The sequence below is a fragment of the Nicotiana tabacum genome, chromosome 22 (assembly GCF_000715075.1).
Source record: "Nicotiana tabacum cultivar K326 chromosome 22, ASM71507v2, whole genome shotgun sequence".
NCBI lineage: Eukaryota > Viridiplantae > Streptophyta > Magnoliopsida > Solanales > Solanaceae > Nicotiana > Nicotiana tabacum.
Genome location: NC_134101.1, coordinates 23763436 through 23790163, shown reverse-complemented (window position 1 = coordinate 23790163; position 26728 = coordinate 23763436).

Genomic DNA, 26728 nt, shown 5'->3' with positions numbered 1-26728 from the left:
ACTACGAGACGGTATCTCGAGAGATCCCCTGTTGTTATTTTTTGTGTACTGAGCTGTTACCTTTCTATGTTTTCATTCTCGTTAAATTTCTGTCTTTATTTTATTGTGATATTTTATTCTGCCTTGTTTTTATTATATATATATATATATATCAGTAGGGCCCTGACCTGACCTCGTCACTACTAGACCGAGGTTAGGCTTGGCACTTATTGGGTACCGTTGTGGTGTACTCACGCCCTTTCCTGCACATATTTATTTTTTCGTGTGCAGATCTCGATTCTGCCTACCAGCCTCGTCCTTAGTTGCAGGCGCTGCTGTTTTCGGAGACTTCAAGGTATATCATCTCGTGCCCGCAGATCCTCGGAGTCCCCCTCTATTCCCCTATGTTCATTCTTCTCTTATTTCTATACAATGATGTATAGAACAGTTAGAATTTCGTAGAAACTTGTGACTTATGGTGTTCCTGGTCTTGGGAGTGTTATATATATTCCGAGAGTTGACTATTGTATATGCCGAGTGGCGTCTCAATTGCTTATATAAATTATCTGCTACTGTTAGTTGTTAATTTTCATGTTTTCATTTCATTTCCGCAAAGTGTTAGGCTTACCTTGTCGTAGAGACTGGTGTCGTCACGACAATCTACAGAGAGAATTTGGGTCGTGACAACCATTCTCCTCCTTCAACAGTTCAACGACTTCTTCTTGAAATAGATAAAACACAGTCTGAATTACATTGAAAGGAAACAATTGTCCTTCATTGTAATAAACAAAACACAATCTTCATAGCAAAATAAAACAAACCAAATTCCCCAAGAGTTCTCTAATAAACTAAATCTTCAACAATAATTCTTTACCAAATTACACAAAAGAGTTCCAAGTTCCAACTTTCATGGACATCCCACTCAATTCTTGTCTTCTTGATGTACTCCCCTTCATTCTACACCATTAGAGAAGATTAGAGTTCCAAGATTAGAGAAGATTTATATCTGTAGACCTATCATTTTGGTTTCTTTAGTTAGATCATATCAATAATCTTCATCACAATATGTCAATTATGCAAGGCTCTCTTCCCGTATTAATAAATTATGTAGCATAGATAGTAACAGAAGAAATTAGTTTAGAAATAATCTAAATAAATATAGCAATAAAATATACAATAAACACAAGTGATAGAAGAAATAAGATAGTCTTACCAGCTTCAAGTTGTTCAAGATTATTTAATCTTCTTCAATTTTAACCGGAGTTGTTGATTCATTTCGAAGACAATCTTGGACACACACAAGAGCTTGAACCAATCTAGGAGTTAATGAACTCCTAAATGTATCAAGTATGCATCCGCCGATGCTAAAGACTGACTATGAGGCAACATTAGAAATCGGAATGGCTAGCACATCACGTGCCATATTAGCAAGAGTGGGAAATCTGGGTGAGTTCAACTTCCACCACCCCAGAATGTTAAACGTTTCATAGTCTTCCTCAACATCTTCACCCAAATATTTATCTAACTCTATTTTAGAGTCAGCTCCTCCACACTTCTTATGCTTCTTTAAATCTAGCATGGATTTTGAGAGCGATATTGAAGAAGTAGATGAAGATGGAGAAGATATACACGAACCAAGAGAAGATGGAGAAGATAGACATGAACCAAAAGATGGAGAAGATGGACATGAACCAGAACCACCATTCTTCTTTGCATATACATTGAACAAAAATTCCATGTATGTTTTCACATCCTCTTGTATTTTCACACCTATTATTTCTCCGAACATAGCAGCAAGCGCAAATCAAAGAGTATGAAACTTGTGGTGTGGATCCAACACACATGAAATAAAAATTATTTGGTTCATCTTTTGTGCCCCCAATACTTGTCAAATTTCTCTTTCATATTCTTTGCCATTTCTCTCAAGGAAGCATCTTCAATTTGCATCAATTCTTTGAAAAAAGAACCAACAACACATATTTCAAGAAAGTGCACATTAGACGTAATATAAGGTGTACCTGATACTTTCAAGGTGAGTTCATAAAATATTTCCAGAAACTTCACAATACGTCTTACACTATCCCAATCACTACTTAAAAGTGGACCTTCAGGTTGTCCATACTCACAAAGGCAGTTAGTAATACATGACATCAAACCATAATCAATATCACAATATTTTGTAAAGGCTTCCTCATAAACTGTAGCAACCTTCAACATTAAGTATGTGGAGTTCCACCAAGTAGGAACATCCAAGCACACTAATTTTTAGATGTTATCTTATTGATATCACAACATTCTTTAAACTTCTTCCATCTTGCGGGAGATGTCTTATGTACCTAACAACTTGTCTTATTCGTTCAATAGACACACTTCCTTCTCTCAACCCATCTTGAACAACTAGATTGATGATGTGAGCCATACATCTCACATGAACATGCTTACCTTCCATCAAGTTAGTGTTCCATCTAGTAAATGGTTTGGATAATTCTTTAATCATCACATCATTAGAACTCGCAATATCAACTATCACAGTAAATAATTTATACACTCCCCATTCAAGTAAACACCTAGCAATACCATGACGAGCTCGAAACATACACTTAAATATGCTCGCTAGTCGAATATAGTATAATATAATATCGTATTCACATGAATTGGAGTTAAACAGTATTATCATAGTTTGTGGCTAGATTGCTATCCAAGATAATCAACAATTTTGATTTATGTGATTAATAACTAAAATTAACTAAGAATCTAAAGCTAATTGACTAATGACAATCGAAGCAAAGGTAAGCAAGGACGTTATCAGTGGGAGAAAATAGGGGTTGATTAGATAGGTGCAAGATAATTATTTGGGATATAACTCTAGATAATTCACTTCTAATGTTTAAGTGAGTCTCTTGAATTCACTGAATTATTAGTTCAAACGTTTAGCAGATACTCCTCTCTCGATTAGGTCTCAACCTCACAAGATGAACCAATTTTAGCACATGAAGATATGCAAGAATGCATAGTGGATTGGTCTTTAGGATAACCTCTTTCGATTATTCTCTTAACTAGGTTTAATCAATGATTCAACTACCCTCTTTCGATTACTAAGAAGAATTACTTAACTCAACCAATAATATAATGCAAAGATATCACAAGTTATGCCTATCTCGATTACATGAATGTGTGAATATAGATGCAACACTTAAATCATCCAAAAACAATTCAATACATAAAACAAGAGTTATAATCCACAAACAAATATCAATACACCAAATCCATCAAACCCTAAAGAGAACTACTCCATAGACATGGAGCAATTCATCAAAAATATGTTTAAAGAAAAGAAAAATATAAAACAATCCAAACTCATGTCTTGAGTGAGGATTGAATGATAAACTCCTTGTGCTTTTGCTTCTCCAACTCCTCTTTAGCCTCCCTAGGTATCCAATGTATCAAAAGTCCCAAAAATAATGTTTTTCCATGTATTTATACCAAGTAGGGCCGGGCCCAACCGAAATCACCTTTTCCGACGCAAAATAGGACAATTACTCTATAAAATTTGCACAGGCACGCGGCATCGGGCGACGCGCCATGCGGAGAATAAGTGGGGAAATCCAGAGAGCTAGCTTTGACAGGCAGCAGGCATTTTGCACAGCCCCGTGCGCTGTGCTAGTGATGTTTTCTCAGAGTACAGAATTCCTTGCTTTTGATATCCAGATGTGGTTTTCGACCACCAAACGCGATCCCGGCTTAATCCCTTGGGCTTTTACTTAGACTTCAAAGCTCCAAATAGCTTGAATTCATTCCGTATATCTACATAGCTCGAAATCACTCATAGGATTTATTAAAACACATGATAAGTGCAAAACACTAGCGATTAAAGCTCAAACACAATAAATGTGTAGTAAATTAGAGTGCAATAAGAAACTAAAATACAAGATTATAGCCTACCATCAACACCCCACACTTAACCATTGCTCGTCCTCGAGCAATCAAAATACACTTTACATAGACACGACCTTTTTAAGCAACTCTCATAACTTTTCACTCCAAGAATATTTAAAATAGATTAAGCACTCTAGCGTAACATCCTCGCCTCAAGATTTGACTCAAAAGTACCACACATTATTTATAACCCTCTCACTTACTCTAACATAATGGTCAACGACATTACCTTTCTTTCATGAATCAAGTGCCCTCACACAACAATATAGAGTAGTTCCACACATAATAAAATTTAAAAACAATTAGGAACTCAAGATAGAAAGAATTCACTCACTCTTAGAAATAACATTCATATGCCACAAAAGATGCACCATAAGCTTTCCCGTAGTGTTCTACTCTACACATTGAGCATATTCAGTCAAGGATCAAATAGGACTTTACTTGGTTGTAATGTAGGCTGCGAGATGGGTAGGATACATTTAGATATAAGAGTGACTACACCTCCCTAAGCACTTTAATACATACAATTAACAATTCAAAACCCCACAATTATGTCAAACCATAGCTCCACCTTCACAACAATATACATTAACTCCCTACTTCTTTAAGCACAATAACATCAAGAGTTTTCACCATCAAAGAATATTTTTTTCACAAACATACAATTATTATTTTTTTTTCTCTTTCTTTTTCAATTCAAGTGGCTCTTACTTTTTCAAAACAATGCACATTTCTCCTTATTTCATTAGTTCCACTCAAAAGCCAAACCAACCTCCCCACACTTCAACTTTTACAAAGTTCATAACCAATTTAAGTGCTCACGAGAGGTATAAGGTTCAAATAGATGGTCAATTTAAATAAATGGGTAAGGCTTGTAATGTGGTTGCCAAAGAAACATGATCACAAGCTTAAAGGGGATAACTAAGATACATAACAATTAGGTAGGTAATAGCTTATATTTTGCTCAACAAAGAAATGCCTATATCACTTCCTGTAATGACCCGACTTGTCTTTATGAGCATTTACATCCGGTTCAACCATTTGAAGTCTCGAGTAGCTTCATATGATGTATTATGACCAGTGTGTATTGTCGGCTTTGGTTTTCAGGTATTTCGGGATTAGTTCAGAAGAATGAATTTCATGTTGGAAGCCTTTAGTTGAAAGAAATGACCAAGTTTGAATTTTTGTATTCAACCTAGGATCGGAGTCCTGATGATTTTCGTTAGGTCCGGATGGTAATTTTGGACTAGGGCGTATGCCCAGAATTTAATTTGGATATTTCTAGGATGTTTTGACATCGTTTCTTCAAGCATAAGTGGTATCACATTAATCAAATGAGCTCCAAATTCAGTTTTGATTGAAGCATTAGATCCGTATTGAAATTACGGAGTCATAGCAAAAAGAATCATCGAATTCCGACATCGTATAAGAGAGTTATACCCATTTCTGTGTCGGGAAAGAAAATCCCGTTACCAGCGCCCAGGGTAGCATGGGGCGCTAACCCTGGTGCTTTGATGTTTTTGATATTTTGGAAATAGCGCCCCATGCACCTGTGGCGCTCGAAGCATTAAATCCCTATAAATGGTGGATTTTGCCATTTTTGACAAAACAGAGTTGGGGAGCTCGGTTTGAGCAATTTTCAGAGGCAATTTTCACCACACAACTTGGGGTAAATGTTCTTGACTCCCTTGTGATTGTATTCCATGAATTAATCTTCGTTTTCGGCATTAGATTATTGATATTTCAAAAGAAATTAGAGGAATTTTCTACAATTCCATTAAATGAATTTTCGATTTTTGAACATCGATTCAGAGTGGGATTTGAGTAAAAATTAGTATGGTTGGACTCATAATTGAATGGGTTGTCGGATTTTGTGATTTTCGTCAAATTCCGAGACGTGGGCGCCACTGTCGACTTTTTGAGCGAAGTTGGGAATTATTATAAATTGTTTAATTGTAAGAACTAAAGTAAATTGTGGTTAATTTGCACGTTGTTTGAATATATACGAATCGTTTGGCTTGAATTGAGGAGATAGGAAGGCGTATTGAGGTTGATACGCGCGGAATGGAATTTCTGGAGTATTGTTTAGCTTGCTCGACATCAGATTCGGCTTGTTCGAGGTAAGTAACATTTCTAAACTTGGAGCTGAGAGTATAAATCCCTGAATTACGTGTTATGTGAATTGTATGAAGGTGACGCACATGCTAGGTGACGAGCGTGTGCGCGTGCACCATAGAAATTATGACTTAAATAAATTCTATGGAGTTGTAAAATTAAAGAACCATGTTATTATCTGCATATCATCCACGTGTTAGAGAAATTGAGTTGAGGCTCGTATTAAAGATCATGTTTAGGCTACATGCCAATATTTTGGGACCCACATGGTCGTGTTGTTGTTGAATTAATTATTTTAAATTGTAATTTCATACTCAGCCATGTTCATTCCTTTCATATCATATCTTAGTTTCTGTTGTTATTTATTGATACATCATATTATCATTTTGGGCTGATTTTCATGACATTTTGAGCCCAAGAGACTGGAGAGATTGATGACTGAGTAAGGCCGAGGGTCTTATTTTGAGGATAGTTATGGGATCGGGTTGCACGCCGCAACAGGCGATATTGGCCTTATATAGCGCTTGGGCTGAAGGAGCCCCTCCGGAGTCTGCACCCCCCACAGTGAGCGTAGATCTCATTATATTTGGGATGGATTTCTCAGGGCATGGAGTTGCCTTATTTATTTATGTTTGGGATGGACTTCCCAGGGCATGGAGTTGCCTTATTTATTTATTTATTTATATTTGGGATGCCAGTCATGGCCCTCCAGTTTGGGTCGTGACATGAGTGACTGAATGTCAATTATTATGTATATATATTTGGGATGGATCTTCCCTGGGCCGGATTGGCCATATACAGTACTGAGTGACTATGTGCAATATGTTATTTATATTTGGGTTGGATCTTCCAGGTACAGGGCTGAGTGACTGAGTGTGCTGAATAGTGAGCGTGATGGGTGGAAATACGAGACAGTGAGATTGAGTACTCTGAGAGTATGAGTACATGAGTTCATCGCTGTGCTGCATTGCATTAGACATGCATACTTGATATGTAGGCATAGAGAAACATTTTTCCTCATGCCATCTGATAATGAAATTTCTTATCTGTTGTTAACGTTTTTGAGAAAAATCACAGATTTCAGACTTACTCATATTTTCGGTGATTTAGGCAAAAGATTTGAGTTTTACTGTTATAATTGAAAAGAAAATGTTTATTTTTCGGAATTGTAAACGAGCTGAGCATTTTATCATTGAGTTATTACCTGTGCTGCTTTAATTATATTGTTATGGATTGTTACTGACTATTGGTATGGACTCTGACCTTTGTAAGAGCCTATCACTACTTTCAACATAAGGTTAGGTTTGTTACTTATTGAGTACATGATTTCGGTTGTACTCATACTACACTTTTATACCTTGCGTGCAGATTTTGGATGTTGATGTTGCTGTGTATGACGGAAGCTAGCATTGAAGACGTACATGCATTCTAGTTACAGCTATCTCTTGTTCATGGTAGTCCTAGACTTATATAAATTTCTTTATGTACATTCGGACATATGATGTATTTATTTGACAACAGCTTTGTAAATTCTGAATCTTAGAAGCTCATAATTTGTACTACCAGTCCTTGGGGAGTGTATTAGAGTTAGTTGAATATCTTTAAGAATCAGATTGTTGTTATTTGGCTTACCTCGCGGGTGAGGTTAGGTGCCATCATGGCTAGTTGGATTTTGGGTCGTGACAAGTTGGTATCAGAGCTCTAGGTTCATAGGTTCTACAAGTCATGAGCAAGTGTCTAGTGAAGTCTTGCGGATCGGTATGATGACGTCCATTCTTATCTTCGAGAGGCTACAGGGCATTTAGGATAATTTCCCATCTTTCTTTCCTTATCGTGCAAAATTGATTCAGCTTAATATATAACTCTTTGAATTCCTTCCATGCATTCGTGTGCGCATGTGAGCGCTCGGTATCAGATGTGCATCGCCGGCTTGTGATTCCATGAATGAGGTTTGAGATATGTATTCTATGTTTTGGTGATGGGTCATTTTGGAGGACTTGAGGCCAGGTTTAGACCATAACATAGGCTCGGTAGCTTCAGTTGTGAACTTGTACATTTGGACTCATACGTCCGGTAGTGTTCATATAAGTGGAATTTATGGCTCGATGAGCGGTGGAATGACTATATGATGAGTATGATGTGACTGCGGGAGATGTTCAGATGGTTTGAATATGACGGGATGTGTTTGTTTGGGATGTGAATAAGACTATTGGGTGCTTGATTTCTGTCTTGACGTGATGTATAGTCTCGAGTTATGAGTGTGTTGAAGGATCTTTCACGTTGTGAAATTGTGGGACAAATTATATTCTCATGTCTTTTTAATGAGTTTTGAATCAGAAAGATTAAGTGATTGCGTAGTAATTGTGGTTGCGAAAGGGTATAGCAAGATGCCAATTTGAGACTAAGCAGGTGGGTTATCTCCTGCGGAGTAATCTACATTGTTGTGTTCCTTATAATATTGTGTGGGGTATTTCGTTTCTACCAGCGGGGTATATGTGTTGACATTCGAGTTTGGATTGGTTGAGAAAGTTGACTTGACCATCACGAGGATGAAGGCGAGCTTAGCAGATGATTTGAGGTATTTTATGGTTTGCGTTACCTGAGCTTGTGAAGAATTTTCGTTGAATTGACTGCTGGATTATGACAATAGTAGAGTATGGGTATGATGAGTTATAAGGTGTTTTGTTATATGGCTTTGAGCCAAGTGGGGGAGTCTGCTATCTACGATTTGATTACACGATTAAGTGTTGTATTGGTTTGGTCTGAGGCATATTTGTGGATCAGTTATGACTACAGAGGTTGAGATCGGGGATGACTTGAGCAAGGAAATTCCTGAATACATATTACATTACACTTTATGAAAATATGAAAATCATGGAGTGATTAAGTTGTTATTTGAAGGATGTAGCGCACATGAAGTATGAATTTGATTGGTGGTGTTAAAGCAGGGTTACTTCTTTGAGTGTTATTGTGCTAATGGGACACGTGTATTTTGACCCGTTTGAGCAGAGCAATTTAGATTTGAGCAGAGTGGATGACTCTCGAGAAGGTTCTAATGGGTTCGAGATTTATATATAGCAATCGAGAATTTTTCCGGATTTGTGTATGGATAGAATCTGAGATTTACATTTTATGGTGCCTGGACTTGCGGTAATTTTGTATGACTATGGATTCTACATTCCAGTATAAGAAAGGTAAAAGAATAATTTTGAATTCACATAAGGTATTTTCAGAGTGGGTGTTTCGGTTGTGGTATTTATGGGGGTAATTATGATGTGATGAGGCTCTACAGTTCGGATTTCAAAGTGCAAATGATTTTCAAATGGATAGCTTGGTTATGTGCAAATAGATTTCAATTTGTTCTTGATGGTTTCTACCATGGTTTGAGCTGAATATTGTCTACCAGAGTGGGGAACGTGTTGTGTATTGTGATTTCCCCCTGGAAGGAAGCAAGAGGAAGGTTTCTAACTAACTGAATATGTAAACTACTGGTTACTTAGAGTTGATAATGAGTTTCTCGTGCTTTTCATATGATGGCATAATAGATGTGGTGTGTTGTGCGGGTCTAAGATTTACATGTACAATGTGGCAGTTCGTTCTTGAAGGGAAGGTCATGAATTTTGGGCAAAATGGTCAGTTTCAGATAGTTAGATAAATGTTATAACTGCTCAGTAATCCTTAAGAAGGGTGCGCATTTCAGAAGGCGCATAGTGTTTTGACTTACGGATGTTTATCGGTATTGCGGTACTCACCTGGTTGATAGAATGTTGATATTCCAATTATTGTTATGTGGCACAAAATTTTTTTAGAAGTATTCCTTGTGGGATGATTGTGCATGAAAGATGTGTTAGTCATTCGAGTGTTGGAATTGGGACTAGTTATAGTGATTCATGTATTCTATGAATTTGGAGACTGGGAGTTCTCAGAAGCATATTGTTTCAGGGTTGCGGCCTGTTTGAGGTAAGTATTGTGTTTAAAATCGGTTGAGGAACTAGTTTCTTGAACTGTTGTGATAGCCACGTGCTTTTGGGTGCGCACATGTGTGGGGATGGTCCCATGTGCGGGCACCGGGGTTGTGTATTCATGTTTGGGTTATGCTTGGGCTCTTATAAGCCCAGAAATGACCGTTAAGCTTCGAGCTTCGATATCTGACATGTGGTAACAATTTGTGTGATCTAATTAAACCATGATGTGTCTACTCAGAGGTTTAAATCCCGGAACAAACTTGATAAATTCTTTTTATTGATGAAATTTCTGGATTAGCTATGATAGCACTCTTTGCACATGCCTACACTATGGTGTATTATTTATACTAGTCCAGGAGCATAATAGTCTTATTTCAATAATCATATACATGTGTACTTGTTTGATTGCTTCTGTATGATATACTTGGACTAGAGGCCTGTGACAATGCCAGGGGGATTATGTTATTGGCACGTGAGTTGTCCGTGCAGATCCATATACTGATATTATTGGCATGTGAGTTATCCGTGCGGATCCAGATATTGATACTATAGCACGTGAGTTGTCCGTGCAGTGTGTGGGAATTTCATTTCTTTGATAATTTATCTGATTTCATTATTTTCCTTCCTCTACGAAAAAAGATATTTGAGCACTGTATTTGAGGAATTGTGCACATGCGCCTACGGTTATCCTCTTCACTAAATTTGAGGAGTTGGTTGTAAATATTAGGTTGTGTTGGGGTTGCAAGTCAATAAAGTGGTTGTGTTTGATGAGATGAGGTCATTGGACCTAGAATGAGTACTATCGGATTTAATTACGGTATATTTGGGAGAATAATATCGAAGGTCAGCTTAGAAAGTGATTATGGTTCTGGTTGGGGCGAGAGAGCTCTATGACTAGTTGATCTGATGAGTGGTTATGAGTTCTTGAGTGTTTCTTTCATTATTGAAAGTGTACGGAGGTTTTTGAACGAGGTTTTATTTGATATGAGGTTTTTCACCGGTATCGAGTTCGTTTTGAAGCAGCTATGGTGATTAGAAATTATTGGTACGAGTATGTGAGTTGTGTAGTATGTTATGTGACTATATCTGGACCGCAAGTATGCGAGTTGTGTTTATTTGATATGGTACCGTGCTATTGATGTTTTCTCAGAGTACGTAATTTTCCTTGTTTTTTGATATCCAGATGTGGTTTTCGACCACCGAACGCGATCCCGGCATAATCCCTTGGGCTTTAACTCAGACTTCAAAGCTCAAATAGCTCAAATTCATTCCGTATATCTACATAGCTCGGAATCACTCCTACAAGGCATAAAACACATGATAAGTGCAAAGCACTAGCGATTAAAGCTCAAACATAATAAAAGTGCAGTAAATTATAGTGCAATAAAACACCAGATTATAGCCTACCATCATACCACTAGCTAAATCTTGACCTTTGTGACTAGTAATTGGACAAAAATTCAATATTGTTTTATGCAATTTCCAATTCATGTCAATGTAATGTGTTGTAACACACATATAGTTTATTCTTTAAATTGAAGTCCATGTATCAGTCGTAATACAAATTCTTTGTTTTGATTCCTTAAGAATTGACTTCAAAGTAAGTCTCTCTTCATGGTACATCTTAAGACAATCCCTAGTCATAGTAGTACGAGATAGAATATGAAATAAAGGTTGAAGAGTTCTCACAAAGTCTCTAAATCCATCTTTTTCAATACAAATAAATGGTTGTTCATCTTTAATTATCATATGAGCTTAAGCCCTCCTACATGCCTCTTGATCAAATTTCCAAGGGATAAGTGAAACATCACCTCGTTGACCTTTCTGTTGAAAAGCTAATGTTGTCTGGCTTGTTTCCGCCTTGTTAGGATTGTTCGAACACTTGAGAATATGCGATAACAAATTGCTTGTGCCGCTATTTTTTGTATCAGATACATATTCTTCTGGACAATACTTGCATTTCGCTTTTTTCACACCCTCGGTATAAGTGAACTTGTTGAAGTGGCGCCAAGCAACTCATCTTTCTTTAACGATTTTTCTTTTCTTCGAACTAGATTGAGATTCACGGTTGGTTGTGGAATCATTTGAAGCACCACTTTTGTAATGACCCGGCATGTCATTTTGAGTAGTTTAGACCCGATTCCCTAATTTATGCTCCCTCTATGTTATATTGTGCGTACATGACTTGTCGGGGTGCTTGGTGTCGGGTTCGGGAGAGTTTCGGAGTGATATGGGACACATAATTCCTAAGTTGGAAGTTTAAGTCATAGGAGTTGACCTTAGTTTGATTTTTTGTGAATATGACTCCGAAATAGAGTTTTGATTGTTCCAATAGTTTTGTATGGTAATTTTTGTCTTAGGAGCGTGTCCGAATATTGATTTGGAGGTCCGTAGGTCATTTCGGCACAATTTGGCGAAAGTTGGAAATGGAATATTTTTGGGAAGTTTGACCGGGAGTTGACTCTAATTATATTGGTTGGATCCCGATTCCGAAAGTTGGAATAGGTCTGTAATGTCATTTATGACTTGTGTGCAAAATTTGGTGTCAATCAGAGTTGTTGTGGTATGAATCGGCATTGGTTTCGAAATTTGGAAGTTCATAGTTCATAGGCTTGAATTTGAGTTGCGATTCGTGTTTATGATGTTGTTTGATGTGATTTGAGGGCTCGACTAAGTTTTTATCATGTTTTAGTACTTGTTGGTATGTTAGGATGGGATCCCGGGGGACCCCGGGTGTGTTTCAAGTGAGTTTTGAACAAGTTTGGGCATTTTGGCATTTTAATGATTGTTCTAGAGCAGTAGAAGTGCGGAGGGCACATTTTGGAGTGCTGAGGCAAAGCCTCATGTGCGGCTGCAAACTCCCTGAGTGCGGAGGCAATGTAAAATGTGCGGACCGTAGGGGAAAATCCGCAGGTTTGATGGTCTGACTTCGAAAGCTTATATCTTTTAATCTATAAGGAATTTGGGAGATCAGATGTGGTACTATATAAACGAGGGTTTCATCTCATTTTTTATTTGTGGACCTAGAGAGCTCGGTTTATGGTAATTTTTCGTTTGTTTTTCAAGGAATTGATTGGGGGTAAGTGATTCTAACTCGTATTTGGTAAAATTACATGAATATATCCTTGATTTCATCAATTAATTAGTGATTTGGGTTGAAAGTTTGGGTAAAATGGAAAAAACATCTTAGGCCAAATTTTGGGGATTTGAGCAAGATTTTGGTATCGGATATGAGTAATTTTGGTATGGTTGGAATCATGGTTGAATGGGTGTTCGGATTTTGTAACTTTAATCGGATTCCGAGATGCGGGCCCGGGGTGACTTTTTGGGTTGATTTTTTAATTCTTTGCAAAGATAGTAATTTCATTGTTTAAATTAGTTTCTTATAGTTATATTTATAGTATGAAATTGTTTTGTCTAGATTCGAGCCATTTAGAGTTGAAAAATCAAGAGAAAGGCCTTCTATTTGATTGATTTAGCGTGGTTTGAGGTAAGTGACATGTCTAACCTGGGGGGGGGGGGGTTCCCCTTAGAATTTGGTATTGTTGTGATAATTGTGAAAGCAGTGTACGCAAGGTGACGAATGCGTGCATGAGCTAAATGTGAAATTTCTGGTTTTTAGCTATGTAGTTTCCTTTCATGATTTAATTGAGTTACTTTAACATGTTGTAGTCATCGTACTTAGTCTAATTTCACATGTCTACTTGTCTTATCTCTTATTTGCAACTTGTCCTACATGTTTAGTTGAATTACTTGCTTTTCTTTAATTATGTATCCATTATTTAATTGTGGGATTTTTTACTTGAAATTTGCTATTCGTGGAATATCTTGCTGTTGAGTTTGGTATTGAGTTGCAAAGGCCGTGGTTTCTATAGAGGCAAAGTGTAAGTTTCTATTGAGGTTGCACGAGGTTTTTGTTGTGCTGTTGTTACTATTGATACGCATGCGGTGGTATAAGGTCTGGGTGTTGAAACGCGTGCGATGGTATAAGGTCTGGGTGTTGAAACGCATGCGGTGAGATAAGGTTGGCTTGATACGCCTGGCTAGTAGGGGAACCACTAGAAGCCATGTATGTGATAAGGTAGGCTAAAACGCGGGGTGCTATTTGGGGAAAAATAATTTTTAAAACTAAATGTAAAAGCTCCCGCGGTGGTATAAGGAAACAACTGTGAGTTACTTTGATAATGGGACTCCGAGGCGGTACCTCGATAGTGGCCCGTGTTGATCTTTCTTTATTTGCTATATTTGCCTTGGTTGTTTGTTTCCTTAAGGTGTAAATCCTTGTTTCCTTCCGTGTTGTATTAATTTTCTTGGTTATGTTTTGTTAACTTTCCGTAAATTCCTTATTTATTTCATTTCCTTTGTCATTATTATTATATCGTTATATCTTTCGTCTTGTTTCTTATTATTTCCAGTAGGGCCTTGACCTGTCCTCGTCACTACTCTACCGAGGTTAGACTTGGCACTTACTGGGTACCGTTGTGGTGTACTCATACTACGCTTTTACACATCTTTTTGAGCAGATCCAGGTACTTCCTATCAGTCCCGACATTAGTGAGCTGAGGTTGTTATGGAGACTTGAAGGTACACCTACCCGCGTCCGCATGCCTCAGAGTCCCATTCTATCTTGTTTTTCCTTATTTCATTACACTATTATAGATAGTGATGTATATGATTGTTCAGCATTGTTACTTAGAGCTTGTGACTTATATTTCACTAGGTTTTTGGAGTTGTACATATTGAGTTATAGATCTTATTTATGCAGTTGCTGAAGTTTTGAGATTTTAAGTTTTTATTTCAATTATTCCATATGTTGTTAGGCTTACATAGTCTTAGAGAGTAGGTGCCATCACGACATTCTACAGAGGGATCTTGGGGTCGTGACAAGTTGGTATCAGAGTTCTAGGTTCATAGGTGTTATGAGTCTCAAGTAGGTTTAGTAGAGTCTCGCGGATCGGTACGGAGACGTTTGTACTTATCTTCGGGAGGCTATGGAACTGTTAGGAAAAGCTTAACTTCTTTGATTCCTTATCGTGCGATATTTTGAATTCGGATTCTAATTTTATGCCTTTCTATTCTCCGTACCGATCCGCGAGACTTTAATAAACCGGATTGTGACTCACGACACCTATGAACCTAGAGCTCATATACCAACTTTTCATGACCCAAATTCTCCCTCCGTATATTGTCGTGACGGCACCTAGTCTCTACGACTAAGTAAGTCTAACAATTTGCGGAAATGAAATGAAAACTTGAAAATTAACAACTAACAGTTGCAGATAATTTATATAAGCAATTGAGATGCCACTTGGCATATACAATAGTCAACTCTTGGAATATATATAGCACTCCTAAGACCTGAAACACTGTAATTCACAAGTTTCTATGAAATTCTAACTGTTCTATACATCACTGTCTATAGAAATAAGAGAAGAATGAACATAGGGGAATAGAGAGGGACTCCGAGGATCTGCAGGCGCGGGCAGATGTACCTTGAAGTCTCCGAAAATAGCAGCAGCTGCAACTAAGGACGAGGCTGGTAGGCAGAACCGGGATCTGCACATGAAAAAGAATGTGCAGGAAAGGGCGTAAGTACACCACAACGGTATCCAGTAAGTGCCAAGCCTAACCTCGGTCGAGTAGTGACGAGGTCAGGTCAGGGACCTACTAGTATATATATAATAAAAACAAGGCAGAATGAAATATCGCAAAATAATAAAGATAGAAATTTAACGAGAATGAAAACATAGAAAGGTAATAGCTCAGTACACAGAAATAACAACAGGGCATCTCTCGAGATACCGTCTCGTAGTCCCAAACGTAAATGTGCAGGGGGGTCTCCCGGAATAACGTTCTGTAGTCCCAAATTAAATGTGCAGGGGGATCTCCCAGAATACCGTTCCGTAGTCCCAAAAGTAAATATGCAGGGGGATCTCCTGCAATACCGTTCCGAAGTCCCAAAAGTAAATATACAGCTCAAACAATAGAATTCAACAGCTACAACACGAGATCCTACAATTTAAACTAAGTACAAGGCAAGAAAAAATAGGAAATTTTCTAGACATGCTGCACGGAGTTCAGATAAACAATTAAGGCAAGTAGTCATGCTTTTCTAATCTAACAGGATACTACACATGCTAATATGACTCAAATAAGAAGGAAACACAGGTTATTACTTAGCAGAAATCGGGTATTTACAACAATTAGCCCGTGTACATACTCGTCACCTCACATACACGGCGCTCACATAACAAAACAGTACCAAATCGTAAGGGGAGTTCCCCCACACAAGGTTAGGCAAGTCACTTACCTCGAACCAAGCTCAATCAATCCGTAACAATGCTCTTTCCATGAATATCCGACTCTGAATGGCCCAAATCTAGCCAAAATCAATTACATAGTAGACAGGGGATCGGGGATATAACTCTCAAAATAACCGGACGGGTCATCACAATGATGTTTTCATCATATTCACTTAATATTTTTCCCTTTGGAAATCAATCATAAGAGAATAACTGAAGACATGCTTTGGTTTAAGTTGCCACTGCACAGAAATTTTTTAATGCTTTTAAATTTTAATGTCTCCTTGTGTTGTATCATGTTTCAGGTCTTTTAACTTTTAAGCATAAAGTAGTTTATCACTCTTTTCCAATCAAGCATTCTTTAGATGCAGTAGCTTATTAGAATCTTAGATTAGCAACAGTTTCTAAGTCCACTAGAGACACTAACTACAAAAGTGCACTAGCTTATTAGATTAGCAATAAGCCTTAATAATGCGTACAATCCGATCTGAAAATCCGAAATATTTACTTGATCTAAACTTTAAAATCCTATCGGATCCAATGCTAATTCGGATTGGATTCGGATTGCATTTTGTAGAATCCAAAATCCGAACTTTCAATCTGAAATAAGCTAAATCTGATCTGATCCGACCGATGCACAACCCTATACTAGATGGCTGAAGATGCAAGAGTCTATCCTCTAGTAAAAATCCAGATTCAAATGGGACGAATAAGGTGATTCTAATTCCAAATATTTTCACAATGTGATCAAGGAAAAATGGAGAAGAGCACACATCTATAGAATCAAGAATAATCAAGGAGCATGGATTAAGGTCAATGAAGCTATTGCAAATGCTATTATTGATCACTCCAGTAACCTGTTTACCCACACTTATAGTGATAACAAGGTGTCCATTCTTGATTGTATTGAGCCAATGGTTACAGATGATGACAACTATCTCCTGAATGATATCCCTAATGAAGAGGAGATAAAAAATGCAGTATTTTCTATTGACCTCAACAACTCTGCAGGTCTAGATGTGTTCAATGGTCACTTTTACCAAGCATCCTGGGACATTATCAAAAGGGAGGTCTGCAAGTTTGTTCAAAATTTCTTTAATGGTTATAATCTTACCGGTATGTCACTGTACAAATTGGTATTCGGAAAGGCGTGTCACTTATCGGTGGAGCTAGAGCATAGAGCTTTTTGGGCATTAAGGCAATAAAATCTTGATATGGAGGCCGCTGGTACGAGTAGAGTCACAGAACTTCATGAACTCGATGAGTTCCGTTACCATGCTTTTGAAAGCACCAGGCTGTACAAGGAAAGGATGAAGATCATGCACGACAAGTATATTCAAGAGAGGATTTTCAAACCCGGAGATGTCGTGTTGTTGTATAATTTAAGATTGAAACTATTTTCGATAAGCTAAAATCTAGATAGTAGGGACCATTTAGAGTGGTGCAAGTACTCTCAAGTGGAGTTGTAGAATTAAATCCGAGGATGAAACGAACAAGTTTAGAGTTAATGGGCAAAGGTTGAAACATTACCTTGGCATGAATGAGGAAAATGTTGTATCGGTGATTCATTTGCAAGAGCCTCAATTGTTGAGTGAAACTTAAGTTTGATCGCATGCGTCGTACCGCGACATTAAATCAGGCGCTCGTTGGGAGGCAACCCAATTCATAGTTTATTTTAGCTTAACTATAATTTTTTGTTTGTTTTATGCACTAACAAGTTTTAAATTAAATCTTGGTGTCTGAACAGGTAATGGAGCACGATGGAAAGTTATGGCGCTTGGAGTTGTTCATGAAACGAAATAAAAATTACATGCGTACGCTCCAAACAACGTTGCGTACCTCGCGACACCCAGTTTAATGCACAGCGCACCTGGAAGCAAACCTCGCCTCGCAAACATTTCAACTTGCTGCACAGCTTGCATCGCATGCTGTCCAGCGTGATTTCCAGCTCATGTCGCCCAGTCTTCAGCGTGCTATAGAGCTCGCCCAGCGAGGGTTATAGCAAGACCAATCTCGCGGCAGCCTCGCATCGCAAGGGAAACATCGAGATATCCTGGCGTTAAGCCTCGCGTCTCTTTCTTCGCAGGTAGCTAAGGAGCTCGCGTCTCCAGGTAAGTTTCTCACTATGAGCTCGTGTCACCAGGTTCTCAGCATGCGTTAGAGATCTCCTCGCACGGTCCTTAGCTTGCTGAAATCCTCGCCATCCATATTTCTTGCTAGCTATTGGTTTCACTGGCCATCCCCCATTTTTGTTGTAAAACTCAGCTTCAGAGATCGTCATGAACCTCACATCCTACTGTCCAGTGCTCGCGTAGGAGCTTGCCCAACGAGATATAGCATTAGCCTTGCGTCACGCGGGTAATCGCAAGGTACAGCTCGCGTTAGCCTCGCGTCGCGCAGGTTACCGCGAGGTCCAGCTCGCGATTGCTTCGTGTCGCACGGGTTATCGCGAGGTAAGTTTTCTTTGCTTTTCAATACCTCGCATCAGACCTCGCCCATCTAGAAAACCAGCTCGTTATGGACCTCGCGTCGCATGGGGTGTAGCAAGGTCCACCTCACGGCAGCCCTCGCGTCACTAGCATTTCCGCGCGATAAGAAGCTCGCGTCGCCTGCTTCTAAGATCGCTAAGACTCTCCAGGTAACGTGTTTTAATAGTTTTTAAACTTAGTTTTCTTACTTGTTTATATTAAAACATCACTTAGTTTTCTAACTTGTTTATATTAAAATATCACTTTGTTTTCTAATTTCTTTCTGTTAAAACACTACACAAACACACACACCTCACTCAACACAATACACTGCCCGTCCCTTTTCCCTTCCCCTCACACACAAATTTCATTGAAGACTATGCTCATCATCTCTTTCAATAACTTGGGACCTCATTTGAAGAACACTTCAATCCTCCTAAGCATCTAAGGTATGTTTCTAACTCTCTCCTGTATCCAAAATTCGAATTTAGTTAAAGAAATGCAATTCCACCATTTTGTGCATATCTTCAAAGCAACAATGTGCTTGCTTACCCTAATCCCATAAATTCCATAGGATTGGTATTGTTGTTGTGTACAAGGATGATAATATGAAATCCACAAGCCGATTTGGGGAGGGTGAGGCAATCTCACATATCTACAATCAATTTGACAACACTAGTGCACGCTAAGTGTTTGTCGAAATGCCTCAAAGGCATTCTTGGCTCAAATGGAGTTCTACTCTCCGAAATTGTAATGACTAATGCTTTGTTGCATTGCAACACTCCAAATTTCAAGTTTAGGCGGGCTAAACAGTAGCAATATGCATAGCAATTGTGGTAAAAATCATTTTGCGATTATTTTATTCTCATGCTAAAATAAATAGGTGAAGTCTGATTAGCCTCAAAATGGTTGAACATCATGTAGTGAACTCTTAAGTATGGAGTCATAAGACCATATTTTGAATTGATTCATCTGCTTTATCACTGAGGACCAATCACTTATGTAGGTACGACTATGCCTCCTAAAAAAAACGATGGTAAAGGCAAGGGCAAGGCTACTGTTCCGACTAAGGCCAAGGCTTTTTCCAGACCTCCATAGAAAAAGAGAAAAGGTGGGGAGGCCACTTCAAGCCAAATTGAAGGGTTGCAGCTATAGCAGCCACACGCCCACAACCTGAGGGACAACAAGATTTTGGACTGAAGAGCATACCTCAATCTGCCAAGGCTTGGTACAAGCTTTTTCGGCCGAGACATATACATCTCGAGTCAACTATTCATGAGCAGCACCTACAAACATAAAGAACCGTTTCGATTAAGTGGTACTCACGACCTTGGCTTAAGTTACGTGTTCAGCAACACCGGGGATATAAATGTCAACCTTGTTCTTGAATTTTATGCCGGTTTTGATCCGAATGATCCTGAGCAGCCGGTGCCTATTAGAGGTAGGTTGATCGATTTTTCGGCAACAGCTATATGCAATTTTTTGGGAGCTTCGGATATTCCACAACAACCCTTGGACAACTTCATCACCCGTCCTACATATCCGGCATTAAGACACACTCTCTGTAGCGTCAATTATGTGGTTGCTTGGGTTCGTGACAAGAAGACCCAACGCCATAGGAAATTTCCTAAGAAAATAATGAAGCCGGAAGCTCAAGTATGGCTGAAATTGATCAACACACGACTATTACCATGCAATCATGAGACTCTTATAAGTCGTGAAAGGATAGGCGTGTTGTACTTCCTCATGGCTGGCCAGAAAGTGAATATGGGCCACTTAATGCGCTACCAGATGTCCCAGGTGAGAAAAAGCAAGCGCATTGACAGATTGTCCTTTGCCAATATATTGACTCAGTACCTGCGCAAAGAAGAGGTGGAGGAGGAGCGAGATTTTGATAAAGTCATTCCACCACCCCTCAGATTAATGGACATCACAAGCATACGGGTGAAAGAGGAGAATGCCATGGCCACAATGACAGGTGCCGAGCGCAATGCTCAAGAAGACAGTCTTATGGCACATCTATATGGGATGATGGATTTACAGCTCAGGATTGGGGAAAGACCGGCCACTCCTGAGGAGAGGGCCACTTTGGAGGAGCGTTATCCGCTAAATCCTCATGCGCAACAACTAGTTAGGCTTGGCGATGGGCAGCGACTCCCAGATGATGAGGATGTCAACACACCATTATGTTCTGAGGCCGAGCCAGAGTAGTTCGAAAAGGATGCTGATGATGATGCCGAGGGAGAAGAGGATGAGGACTGGACAGGTGCAGATAGAGCCTTCGACGATGAGGGCGAATACGATATCTGATCAGGGAGTTTTTCCAACCACCTTACATGTTTTATTTTGTTTATGAATTTATATATGTATTAAGGACAACGCATGATCTAAGTGTGGGGTGGAAGGTATTCTCCGTCATTTGTAAATATTAGATAAACTAATTAGTTCGTGTGTTTAATGTTTATTTTATTTTCGTATTTATCCTTATTTAATATTTTAGAAAATATATATAAAAAAAATGAAATGACTGAACTTTTCCCGACGATGGATCTCTTAGGCAGTTTTCTTGAGGGACTTAAGTCTAACAAATCCCTCGTGGTTTTTCTTTGTGCATCGGTTATTTTTCACGGGATGTAGTTGAACCGGGTAGTAGTTTTTGTTTTGTCTTTAGATTAGAATAGAATTTAGGAAATAAAAAAAAGGAAAAGAAATAATAAGAAATGCTAGGCGTCTTTGACTAATTTGATAGTAGCATATTTAGGCTCTTCATATGTAGTTCCTTCCCTATGGTTTGAAAATATTTATTATGCCTTGTTGAGTAATAACATGTTTATTGATGCCTATATCTTATTTTCTTGGCTTGTGTCACTTTGTGTTTGATGCTTCATATTTTGTGGCTCTGTGAATACTTACAGTTGTTTGAGAATAGGAATGGAACCGTCCTTAGTGAGTCATATGCCATGTGTGGTGAGAAATTGTATAGTCTCTGTCATTGCATTAGAGTCTAGAACTTGCCCGGCATGTGAGTTGAAGCAAAATTTTAGGTTTTGCTCGGTTTGAAAAATGACATTAGGCTTTCTTTGATTTGTTTGAGCTTAATGCTTACCACAATAAAAACAATTATCCCTAGTCAACCCTTTTGAGCCTATAAATTTTTATTTGGCAACCACATTACAAGCCTATACCCCTTTGTTCTTAATTATCATTGTTTTGATCCTTTTACCTCTTAAAGCACTTTAATTATAAAATGAGCAGTAAAAAAAAGTAAGGATGAAACTTGGGTGGCTTTTGAGTGAAACCAATGAAAGAAAGAAAGGTGTACTTGTATTGTAAGGAATACACCACTAGTAGGAAGGGTAAAAAAATGGAGCAAAGAAAAATAAACATATCTTATCCTTGCTAGTGTATATGAATTAATGTGATGCTTAAAGAAAGAGGAAATATTTTTGGGGGTGACAATGTTTGTGAAATTGAAATGGATTGAAGAATTTGCGCTTAAAGTTAATTATGTGATGTGTTAAAGTGTTTCGGAGGGTTAGTCATTATTCTTAAATTTATCCTACCCATCATTAAGACAACATTACAACCATAAAAAGTCCTAATTGATTTTGGATCGAGCAAGCTTACATTAGTAGAGGTTTACATAATGGGCAAGCCTATGGTACTTTGTGCATGCATGTGACTTCTTTGTGAAAGTGAGGAATTTCTTTGATATATGAGAATCCTTAAAATATATTTGAGCATTTGATTTGAATGTATGGATTCAACTTGCTCTCTTGTTCTTGTTGTGAGGGCATATGATTTTGCAAGGGATAGGTGACGTTATTAGATTTCTCTATAATGTTAAGTGTTCAAGCCATGAATGCATTGTGATATTGAGTCGGTTTGTGAGGTTAGGATTGTTAGAAACATGTTGTCCTTTTATTGAATAAAGATTTGAAGTATGGCATAAAGTAAAGGCAAATGTGTGTCGAAGACATATGCTAAAGTTTAATTGTTACTATCAAACATAGTCATATGTATGGTGTGCTTCGGATGTGCTAAAAGAAAATAAAAGTGCTCTAGGAATTGGTGGTTGACTCGAGAACGAGCAACGTTTAAGTGTGGGGTGGTGATGTGATGCCAAAATACTTTACTTTTAGCACATTACTTGCCCTATATTTTGTTAGTCTAATGAGTTATTGTGCGATATTTGAGCTAAATTGTGTTGTTTTATGTGTAGGAACATCGGAAGGAATCATCAAATGAAAATTACACAAAAAGAGGACAAAAATACAAGAAAAGAGCAATAAAGCATCAAGTATCCAAACCGTGCTACAGACCAGGCTTTACAAGGTCTATAGTCAGGTTGACCGTGCTATAGACCAGGCTTTGTGAGGTCTAAATCCATGACGACCGCGCTATAGACCAGGCTTCGCGAGGTCCAGGTTGACCGCGCTATAGACCAGGCTTCGCGAGGTCTATAGCACGGTAATTAAAGTCGCGGGTTAAAAGACCCAACCCCGAAATTGGACCGAGGGATTGACATAAATACTGCCCAAATGAGTTATTCTAGGGTTGGACATGATTTTGGAGAAGAAATAGGCTGCCAAGCATTGTGGAGCAAGAATCAAACGAGTTTTTCCTTCCTTTATCTCTTTACTTTATAGTTTCATGTTTTTAAATATTATGTTGATTGTTGTTATATTTATGAGTAGCTAAACTATTTAATCTAAGGTTTGATGGAACCTATTGGAGGATGATTCTCTACTGCGTTTAATATAGATTTGTCTTTGATTTTTCTATATTGGTCCAACTATATTTTCATTGTTGTTAATTGAAGAGCTCTTAATTAACTGTGCCTATTTAGTGTATATATTGCTCGAGAGAGAGAGAGTGCACATTTAGGAAGTTGTTGAACACCGCCACTCCTAACATAGTTGAGAGATCGATATGGAGGGTTTAAAGGCAGGATTAGAGATAACGAAGCCTTGGTGCGATCGTCGTGAGCGATAAATTAGTTCCAGCTAGCGTAGTTCGAGAGAATACATCTAGTAAATTATAGTAGTTACTCGAGAGAGAGCTATGACACTTAAAGTACTCACGATCGGTAGAAAATATTTAGGCGAATTTATAGGAGACGTAGCGAGGAAGATTCCGACAATAGGGAAAATCATAACCTTAGACTTTTCCAAATCTTATCTACAATATTTGCCTTGTTAGTTATAAATTACTGCATTTTTAATTACTTTGATCTTAGTTAGTAAACTCTCAAATTGTTTTATAATATTTCTGAAGGTTGATTACTTGAATTCATGCAAAAATATTAGTGTAATTAACACGTTATTCTCCTGTGGGATTCTACTCCGCACTTGTAAACCGGATTATATTTGCAACGACCACTTAATCCTTTTTATAAGGTATAGTTGGGCGTGATCAATCTGCCGTCGCAAATCTGAACTAGTCGGACTAGCCACTTCGAATATCGAATGATTGAACAAATAATGTATCATGCATCAATTGATTTAGTGTAAATATTGGGCAATATATTTTTACCACAAGTGCATATAAGTTAAATTCATAGAAGCTCAAAAATTAGCAAGCCCCGGTTGAATAAGAACTCTAATCTTAATCGGCCTAATTCAATGACGCATCACATTTTTCCAATTCAAAATTAGAGAACGTGACACAAAATAAAGTATATTAAACATAAAGAACCGTTTTGATTAAGTGGTACTCACGACCTTGGCTTAAGTTACGTGTTCAGCAACACCGGGGATATAAATGCCAACCTTGTTCTTGAATTTTATGCCGATTTTGATCCGAATGATCCTGAGCAGCTGGTGCCTATTAGAGGTAGGTTGATCGATTTTTCGGCAACAACTATATGCAATTTTTTGGGAGCTTCGGATGTTCCACAACAACCCTTGGACAACTTCATCACCCGTCCTACATATCCGGCATTAAGACACACTCTCTGTGGGGTCAATTCTGTGGTTGCTTGGGTTCGTGACAAGAAGACCCAACGCCATAGGAAATTTCCTAAGAAAATAATGAAGCCGGAAGCTCAGGTATGGCTGAAATTGATCAACACACGACTATTACCATGCAATCATGAGACTCTTATAAGTCGTGAAAGGATATGCGTGTTGTACTTCCTCATGACTGGCCAGAAAGTGAATGTGGGCCACTTAATGCGCTACCAGATGTCCCAGGTGAGAAAAAGCAGGCGCATTGACAGATTGTCCTTTGCCAACATATTGACTCAGTACCTGCGCAAAGAAGAGGTGGAGGAGGAGCGAGATTTTGATAAAGTCATTCCACCACCCCTCAGACTAATGGACATCACAAGCATACGGGTGAAAGAGGAGAATGCCATGGCCACAATGACAGGTGTCGAGCGCTATGCTCGAGAAGACAGTCTTATGGCACATCTATATGGGATGATGGATTTACAGCTCCGGATTGGGGAAAGGCCGGCCACTACTGAGGAGAGGGCCACTTTGGAGGAGCGTTATCCGCTAAATCCTCATGCGCAACAACTAGTTAGGCTTGGCGATGGGCAGCGACTCCCAGATGATGAGGATGTCAACACACCAGTATGTTCTGAGGCCGAGCCAGAGTAGTCCGACAAGGATGATGATGATGATGCCGAGGGAGAAGAGGATGAGGACTGGACAGATATAGATAGAGCCTTCGACGATGGGGGCGAATGTCTGATCAGGGAGTTTTTCCAACCACCTTACATGTTTTATTTTGTTTATGAATTTATATATGCATTAAGGACAACGCATGATCTAAGTGTGGGGTGGAAGGTATTCTCTGTCATTTGTAAATATTAGATAAACTAATTAGTTTGTGTGTTTAATGTTTATTTTATTTTCGTATTTACCCTTATTTAATATTTTAAAAAATATATATAAAAAAATGAAATGACTGGACTTTTCCCGACGATGGATCTCTTAGGCTGTTTTCTTGAGGGACTGACTTCTCTCGACGATGGATCTCTTAGGCAGTTTTCTTGAGGGACTTAAGTCTAACAATATATATATAGGTCTTTTATTATTATAGATAGTAATAATCCCTCGTGGTTTTTCTTTGTGCATCGGTTCTTTTCCACGGGATGTAGTTGAACCGGGTAGTAGTTTTTGTTTTGTCTTTAGATTAGAATAGAATTTAGGGAATAAAAAAAAGGAAATGAAATAATAAGAAATGCTAGGCGTCTTTGACTAATTTGATAGTAGCATATTTAGGCTCTACATATGTAGTACCTTCCCTATGGTTTGAAAATATTTATTATGCCTTGTTGAGTAATAACATGTTTATTGACGCCTATATCTCATTTTCTTGGCTTGTGTCACTTTGTGTTTGATGCTTAATATTTTGTGGCTCTGTGAATACTTACAGTTGTTTGAGAATAGGAATGGAACCGTCCTTAGTGAGTCATATGCCATGTGTGGTGAGAAATTATATAGTCTCTGTCATTGCATTAGAGTCTAGAACTTGCCCGGCATGTGAGTTAAAGCGAAATTTTAGGTTTTGCTCGGTTTGAAAAATGACATTAGACTTTCTTTGATTTGTTTGAACTTAATGCTTACCACAATAAAAACAATTATCCCTAGTCAACCCTTTTGAGCCTATAAATTTTTATTTGGCAACCACATTACAAGCCTATACCCCTTTGTTCTTAATTATCATTGTTTTGATCCTTTTACCTCTTAAAGCACTTTAATTGTAAAATGAGCAGTAAAAAAAGTAATGATGAAACTTGGGTGGCTTTTGAGGGAAACCAATGAAAGAAAGAAAGGTGTACTTGTATTATAAGGAATACACCACTAGCAGGAAGAGTAAAAAAAATGGAGCAAAGAAAAATAAACATATCTTATCCTTGCTAGTGTATATGAATTAATGTGATGCTTAAAGAAAGAGAAAATATTTTTGGGGGTAATAATGTTTGTGAAATTGAAATGAATTTTGGATCGAG